Source organism: Triticum aestivum, chromosome 3A (assembly GCF_018294505.1).
Source record: "Triticum aestivum cultivar Chinese Spring chromosome 3A, IWGSC CS RefSeq v2.1, whole genome shotgun sequence".
NCBI classification, from domain to species: domain Eukaryota; kingdom Viridiplantae; phylum Streptophyta; class Magnoliopsida; order Poales; family Poaceae; genus Triticum; species Triticum aestivum.
The window spans coordinates 364,869,848-364,878,845 of NC_057800.1; positions in this window are offsets into that span (position 1 = coordinate 364,869,848).

Sequence of the window (8,998 nt, forward strand, 5' to 3'; positions counted from 1 at the left end):
CTATGTTACCGCTTTGCTCAGCCCCTCTTATAGCGTTGCTAGTTGGAGGTGAAGATTGGAGACCGTTCCTTGTTGGAACATTATTTTACTTGTTGGGATATCGTTATATTATCTTGTTATCTTAATGCATCTATATACTTGGTAAAGGGTGGAAGGCTCGGCCTCTCGCCTAGTGTTTTGTTCCACTCTTGCCGCCCTAGTTTCCGTCATATCGGTGTTATGTTCCCGGATTTTGCGTTCCTTGCGCGGTTGGGTGATAATGGGAACCCCTTGATAGTTCGCCTTGATTAAAGCTTTTCCAGCAATGCCCAACCTTGGTTTTACCATTTGCCACCTAGCCTCTTTTTCCCTTGGGTTTCCGGAGCCTGAGGGTCATCTTATTTAAGCCCCCCTGGGCCAGTGCTCCTCTGAGTGTTGGTCCAAACTAGAGTCCTGTGCAGCGCCCCCTCGGGGAAACTCGAGGTTTGGTTTTAGTTGTATGGAGCGCTCATCTGAGTGTGCCCTGAGAATGAGATATGTGCAGCTCCTATCGGGATTTGTCGGCACATTCGGGCGGTGTTGCTGGATTTGTTTTAACTTGTCGAAGTGTCTTGAAGAACCGAGATACCGAGTCTGATCGGAACATCTCAGGAGGAGGTCTATTCCTTCGTTGACCATGAGAGCTTGTCATGGGCTAAGTTGGGACTCCCCTGCAGGGATTTGAACTTTCGAAAGCCGTGCCTGCGGTTATGGGCAGATGGGAATTTGTTGATGTCAGGTTGTAGATAACTTGAACCTTAACTTAATTAAAATGAATCAACCGTGTGAGTTACCGTGATGGTCTCTTCTCAGCGGAGTCCGGGAAGTGAACACGGTGTTGGAGTAATGCTTGCCGCAGGATGCCCTCTAGTTTCTCGATCGCGCTTTGCCTCCTCTTCTCGCTCTCTTTTGCGAACAGGATAGCCACCATATATGCTAGTCGCTTGCCGCAGCTCCACATATATTACCTTGCCTTACCTATTAAGCTTAAATAGTCTTGATCGCGAGGGTGCGAGATTGCTGAGTCCCTGTGGCTCACAGATTACTTCCAAACCATATGCAGGGCCTGATGATTCCGCTCCAGGTGATGCGCTCAAGCTCAAGTGGGAGTTCGACGAGGACTCCCAACGATACTACGTGTCTTTCCCTGATGATCAGTAGTGGTGCCCAGTTGGGGGTGATCGGGACCGTCTCGCATGTTGGGTTATCTTTTATTTTGGCGCCGTAGTCGGGCCATGAGTGTTTGAATGATGTAATGCTATTTTATGTACTTTGATTGATGTGGCGAGTGTAAGCCAACTATGTATATCCCCTTTATTATTTATATTACATGGGATGTTGTGATGATTGCCTAACTTGCGACATTGCTTTCAATGCGGTTATGCCTCTAAGTCGTGCCTCGACACGTGGGAGATATAGCCGCATCGAGGGCGTTACAGTGCGCCACCCCCAGCGGGCTTCCCTCTCTCTCGCTTAGGCCCATGTAGGCCCAACACTTCCCCGGGGGGTTTCGGTAACCCCTTGGTACTCCGGAAAAATACCCGAATCACTCGGAACCATCCGATGCCTGAACACTACCTTCCAATATATGAATCTTTACCTCTCGACCATTTCGAGACTCCTCATCATGTCCGTGATCTCATCCGGGACTCTGAACAAACTTCGGTCACCAAAACACATAACTCATAATACAAATCGTCATCGAACGTTAAGCGTGCGGATCCTACGGGTTCGAGAACTATGTAGACATGACCGAGACACATCTCCGATCAATAACCAATAGCGGAACCTGGATGCTCATATTAGTTCCTACATATTCTATGAAGATCTTTATCAGTCAAACCGCAATAACAACATACGTTATTCCCTTTGTCATCGGTATGTTACTTGCCCGAGATTCGATCGTCGGTATCATCATACCTAGTTCAATCTCGTTACCGGCAAGTCTCTTTACTCGTTCTGTAATGCATAATCCCGTAAATAACTCATTAGTCACATTGCTTGCAAGGCTTATAGTGATGTGCATTACCGAGAGGGCCCAAAGATACCTCTCCGATACTCAGAGTGACAAATCCTAATATCGATCTATGCCAACCCAACAAACACCTTCAGAGACACCTGTAGAGCATCTTTATAATCACCCAGTTATGTTGTGATGTTTGATAGCACACAAGGTGTTCCTCCGGTATTCGGGAGTTGCATATTCTCATAGTCAGAAGAATATGTATAAGTCATGAAGAAAGCAATAGCAATAAAACTTAACGATCATTATGCTAAGCTAACAGATGGGTCTTGTCCATCACATCATTCTCTAATGATGTGATCCAGTTCATCAAATGACAACACATGTCTATGGTCAGGAAACTTAACCATCTTTGATTAACGAGCTAGTCTAGTAGAGGCATACTAGGGACACTCTATTTTGTCTATGTATTCACACATGTACTAAGTCTCCGGTTAATACAATTCTAGCATGAATAATAAACATTTATCATGATATAAGGAAATATAAATAACAAACTTTATTATTGCCTCTAGGGCATATTTCCTTCAACCACGGCGTAATGGTGTGTCCGAACGTCGTAACCGTACTTTATTAGTTATGGTGCGATCTATGATGTCTCCTACCGATTTACCACTATCGTTTTGGGGTTATGCATTAGAGACAGCTGCATTCACGTTAAATAGGGTACCATCTAAATTCGTTGAGGCGACACCGTATGAACTATGGTTTGGCAAGAAACCTAATTTGTCGTTTCTTAAAGTTTGGGGTTGTGACACTTATGTCAAAAGGCTTGAGCCTAATAAGCTCGAACCCAAATCAGAGAAGTGCGTCTTCATAGGATACCCTATGGAAACAATTGGGTACACCTTCTACCATAGATCCAAAGGCAAGATCTTTGTTGCCAAGAATGGATCATTTCTAGAGAAGGGGTTTCTCTCGAAAGAAGTGAGTGGGAGGAAAGTAGAACTTGATGAGGTAATTGCACCTTCTCTCGAATTGGAAAGTAGTACATGAGAGAAATCTGTTCCCGTGATGCCTATACTGACTAGAGAGGAAGCTAATGATGATGATCATGAAACTTCAGATCAAGTTACTACTGGACCTCATAGGTCAAACATAGCACGTTCCGCACCAGAGTGGTACGGTAATCCTGTCCTGGAAGTCATGTTACTAGACCATGGCGAACCTACGAACTATGAAGAAGCTATGATAAGCCCAGATTCCAACGGATGGCTTGAGGCCATGAAATCTGAGATAGGATCCATGTATGAGAACAAAGTGTGGACTTTGGTGGACTTGCCCGGTGATTGGCAAGCCATGGAGAAAATGGATTTTCAAGAAGAAGACTGACGTTGATGGTAATGTTACTATCTATAAAGCATGATTTGTCGCAAAAAGCTTTTCAAAAAGTTCAAGGGGTTGACTATGATGAGACTTTCTCACCGTAGCGATGCTTAAGTCCGCCCAAATCATTTTATCAATTGCCGCATTTTATAATTATGAAATTTAGCAAATGGATGTCAAAACTGCATTCCTTAATGGAATTCTTAAATAAGAGTTGTATATGATGCAACCAGAAGGTTTTGTCGATCCTAAAGGTGCTAATAAAGTGTGCAAGCTCTAGCGATCCATCTATGGACTGGTGCAAGCATCTCAGAGTTGGAATACATGCTTTGATGAGGTGATCAAAGCATATGGTTTTATACAGACTTATGATGAAGCCTGCATTTACAAGAAAGTGGGTGGGAGCTCTGTAGCATTTCTGATATTATATGTGGATGACATATTACTGATTGGAAATGATATAGAATTTCTGGATAGCACAAAAGGATACTTGAATAAGAATTTTTCAATGAAAGACCTCGGTGAAGCTGCTTATAGATCATGCATCAAGATCTATAGAGATAGATCAAGACGCTTGATAAGATTTTCAATGAGTACATACCTTGACAAGATTTTGAAGGAGTTCAAAATGGATCAGTCAAAGAAGGAGTTCTAGCATGTATTGTAAAGTGTAAAGTTGAGTAAGACTCAAAACCCGACCACGGCAGGAGATAGGGAGAGAATGAAAGTAATTCCCTATGCCTCAGCCATAGGCTCTATGAAGTATGCCATGCTGTGTACCAGACCTATTATGTACCTTGCCAATGAGTTTGGCAAGGGGGTACAATGGTGATCCAGGAGTAGATCACTGTAGTGGTCAAGATTATCCTTAGTTACCTAAGAGGACCAAGGAAATGTTTCTCCGTTATGGGGGTGATAAAGAGTTCGTCGTAAATAGTTATGTCGATGCAAGCTTTGACACCGATTCGGATAACTCAGAGTCTCATTTTGGATACATAATGGAAGTGGGAGCAATTAGCTATAGTAGCTCCATGCAGATCATTGTAGACATAGAAATTTGCAAAATACATACATACCTGAATATGACAGACCCATTGACTAAACTTATCTCACAAGCAAAACATGATCACACCTTAGTACTCTTTGGGTGTTAATAACATGGTGATGTGAACTTGATTATTGACTCAAGTTAACTCTTTGGGTGTTGGTCACATTGCGATGTGGACTATGGGTGTTAATCACATGATGATGTGAACTAGATTATTGACTCTAGTGCAAGTGGGAGACTGAAGAAAATATGCCCTAAAGGCAATAATAAAGTTGCTATTTTATATTTCCTTATTCATGATAAAGGTTTATTATTCATGCTAGAATTTTATTGATCGGAAACCTAGATACATGTGTGAATACATAAACAAATACCGTGTCCCTAGTAAGCCTCTACTAGACTAGCTTGTTGATCAAAGATGGTTAAGGTTTCCTAACCATAGACATATGTTGTCATTTGATAACGGGATCACGTCATTAGGAGAATGATGCGATGGACAAGACCCATCTGTTAGCTTAGCATATTGATCATTCAGTTTATTGCTATTGCTTTCTTCATGTCAAATGCATATTCCTTCGACTATGCGATTCTGCAACTCCCGGATACCGGAGGAATGCCTTGTGTGCTATCGAACATCACAACGCAACTGGGTGATCATAAAGATGCTCTACAGGTATCTCCGAAGGTGTTTGTTGGGTTGGCATAGATAGAGATTAGGATTTGTCACTTCGAGTATCGGAGAGGTATCTCTGGGCCCTCTCGGTAATACACATCATAAGATTGCAAGCAAATGACTAAGGAGTTGGTCACTAGGTGATGTATTAGGGAACGAGTAAAGAGACTTGCTGGTAACGAGATTGAACTAGGTATGAAGATACCGACGATCGAATCTCAGGCAAGTAACATACCGATGGATAAAGGGAATTACGTATGTTGTCATAACAGTTCGGCCGATAAAGATCTTTGTAGAATATCTAGGAGCCAATATGGGCATCTAGGTTCCGCTATTGGTTATTGACTAGAGAGGTGTCTCGGTCATGTCTACATTCTCGAACCCGTAGGGTTCGCACGCTTAACATTCGTTGACGATATAGTGTTATGTGATTTTGGTGACCAAATGTTGTTCGGGGTCCTGAATGAGATCACGGACATGACGAGGAGTCTCGAAATGGTCGAGAGGTAAAGATTGACATATAGGACGATGGTATTCGAACACCGGAAGTGTTCCGGAGGGTATCTGGTACTTATCGGGTCACCGGAAGGGGTTTCGGGCACCCCCGACAAAAGATATGGGCCTTATGGGCCAAGAGGGGAAAGGCACTAGCTACAAGGGGCTGGTGCGCCCCCCATATGGGCCGGCCTAGGAGGAGAAGGAAAGAGGGGAAGGGAAAGGAAATAGTGGAAAAGGATTCCCCCTTCCTTCCCTCTCCTCCCTCTTTCGTTTCCCCTCCGACAAATATGGAAAGGGGGCGCGGCCAAGGGCAGGAGCCCAAGTAGGATTCGAACCTACTTGGGGCGCCCCTTTGCCTCTCCCCTCTCCCTCCCACCTATATATATGAAGAGGGGAGGCGCCTATCACACCTTAGACAATGGCCTAGCTGTGTGCGATGCCCCCACCACCGTTTCACCCCCGATCATATTTTCGTAGTGCTTAGGCGAAGCCCTGCGGAGATCACTTCACTATCACCGTCACCATGCCGTCGTGCTGACGAAACTCATCTACTACCTCGACGTCTTGCGGGATCAAGAAGGTGAGGGACGTCACCGAGCTGAACGTGTGCAGAACTTGGAGGTGCCGTGCGTTCGGTATTGATCGGTTGAAGCACGAAGAAGTTTGACTACATCAACCGCGTTGTGAAACGCTTCTGCTTAAGGTCTATGAGGGTACATAGACACACTCTCTCCCTCGTTGCTATGCATCTTCTTGGATAGATCATTGCGTGTGCATAGAAATATTTTTTGTTTTCCATGCAACGCTTCCCAACATTAAGTGCCTTCATGTACCCACTAATAGAGTCTACATCTCCTGTGATGTCATCTTTGATGAGAACTCCTTTACATTTTCTAATCTTTCGACAACATTCGACATACCATAGTCCTTGCGTCCAACAAAATTTTCCTCTGACCAATTCGAAGATGTTGCCTACTCGCTTGTTTTGTTGTTTAATCATGGTGCAGGTACTGGTCGCGGTGCTCGACTCAAGCTGCTGGATGATACACACTCTCCATGCAATCCTACGGATGATATGCATGCAAATACACGTAGTCCCATCCATGCATATGGGACAAACGTGCTACCTCCATTGCATGCAGCCCCCGCCTGGGACGACTCAGCGTGGTGCGACCCTGCCTGGGCCACCTAGTGCGCCCCCGCATGGGTCACCAGACATGCCCACAACGCGATTCCTTAGGACACCCACGACGGTCATGGTCGGGTCGCCCCCGCCCTGGCCGCCTGGACTGCCCAGCACCCCTACGCTTGGGCTGCCTAGTACACCTCTGTCTGGGCCGCGAGGCATGCCCACGACGCATGTGGTCAGGTCGTCCACGACATATGCGGTTGGGTCACCAGTTGAGCCGCCCTCACCAGGGCCTCCGTCTGCTCATATGCCTGCGTCATCACCATCTCCTATACGCGCGCTACCACCACCACCTGTTCCAGCTCTTGTGGTTCTGAGACGACCTCACACTCGCAGTTGCAGTGGTATTGTATGTCCCAAAGAGCGTACAGATGGCACGGTTGCCTGGCTTGCAGCATGCATGGCTCATGTAGTCTCTGGTCCAATGTCTGAACCCTGTCATTATCAAGCTGCTATGAGTATTTCACACTGGCGGACTGCTATGGAACATGAGTATCATGCTCTTCTTCATAATAAAACATGGCGTCTGGTTCCTCCTCCTCCTGGTGTTAATATTATTGACTCCAAATGGATGTTTAAAGTGAAGAAGCATTCTGATGGCTCCATTGAGCGCTACAAGGCCCGCCTAATTGCTAAAGGTTTCAAACAACGTCACGGTCTTGACTATGAGGATACTTTTAGTGCAGTTTTTAAGCCCACTACCATTCGCCTCTTGTTATCTCTGGCAGTTACTCGTGGCTGGTATCTCTGACAGTTGGATGTCGAGAATGCTTTTCTTCATGGTGTGTTAGAGGAGGAAGTTTACATGAGGCAGCCACCAAGTTTTGTTGATCCTGATCATCCTCATCACCTTTGTCGCTTGGACAAAGCACTCTATGGTCTGAAGCAGGCTCCCCGTGCTTGGCATACTCGTCTTGCGACTGCTCTACATGCTCATGGTGTTGTTCCATCTAAGGCCGATACATCACTGTTTCTTTTCCAGCGGTCTGATGTCACCATATATCTTCTGGTTTATGTTGATGACATCATTCTTGTCAGTTCCTCAATGCCTACTGCTGATCGTCTTCTATTAGCTCTTCGTTCTGATTTTGCTATTAAGGACCTTGACAAGCTTCATTATTTTTTGGGTTTGGAGGTTGCTCACACTTCTGATGGATTGTATCTCACTCAAAAGAAGTATTCCTTGGATCTCTTGCGTCGTGCTGGTATGCTCAAGTGAAACCCCTCCTCCACAGCCATGTCTGTTACTGACAAGATTTCTGTTGTTGATGGTGATCTTCTATCTCCAGATGATGCTACCGAGTACCGTAGTCTTGTTGGTGGCCTGCAGTACCTCACTATCACCAGACCAGATATTGCCTCTATGGTCAATCATGTTTGCTAGTATCTACATGCACCTCGCGATTCACATCGCTTAGCGGTCAAGCGCATTCTTCGTTATGTTCGCCTGATAGCCTCTTATGGATTACATCTTCGGCCTGCTCCCTCTTGCATTCTTTCCACTTTTTCAGATGCAGATTGGGCAGGTAATCCCGATGATCGGCGATCCACGGGGGGATATGCGGTTTCTTTAGGCCCTAACTTGATCGGCTGGAGTGTTCTCAAGCAAGCCACGGTGTCTCGCAGCAGTACAGAGGCTGAGTATAAGGCTGTAGCTAATGCAACCGCAAAACTTATTTGGGTACAGTCTTTGCTTCGTGAGTTGCGAGTACCTCAGAGACAACCACCGGTTCTTTGGTGTGATCTACATACCTTTCTTCCAATCTGGTATTTCATGCACGAATGAAACACATCGAAGTTGATTACCACTTTGTCAGAGAACGTGTTGCACAGAAGCTACTTCAGATCAAGTTCATCTTCTCTAAAGATCAACTTGCGGACATCTTCACCAAGCCATTGCCATTACCTTTGTTTGAGGATTGTCGGCACAATCTCAACCCGCGGAGCACGGTTAAGATTGAGGGAGGGTGTTAGAGTTGTAGTTTTATACGTCTTGTGTATACCTTGTTATTATACATGGGACTCTCTTATATATACATGCAAATACCTTGTTATTGTACAGGGCTGAGCTACTTTTTCCTAAATCTCGTAAGGCTAACATGAACTGGTGCATGAGGAGGAAGATGTGACGGAGGACGATGTTGTTAGTTTCGGCCATGGTGTGGAGACATTTGACAAAGAAGCCTGGAAGAACAAAAGGATGGAGTGGACACAAGCAATGTG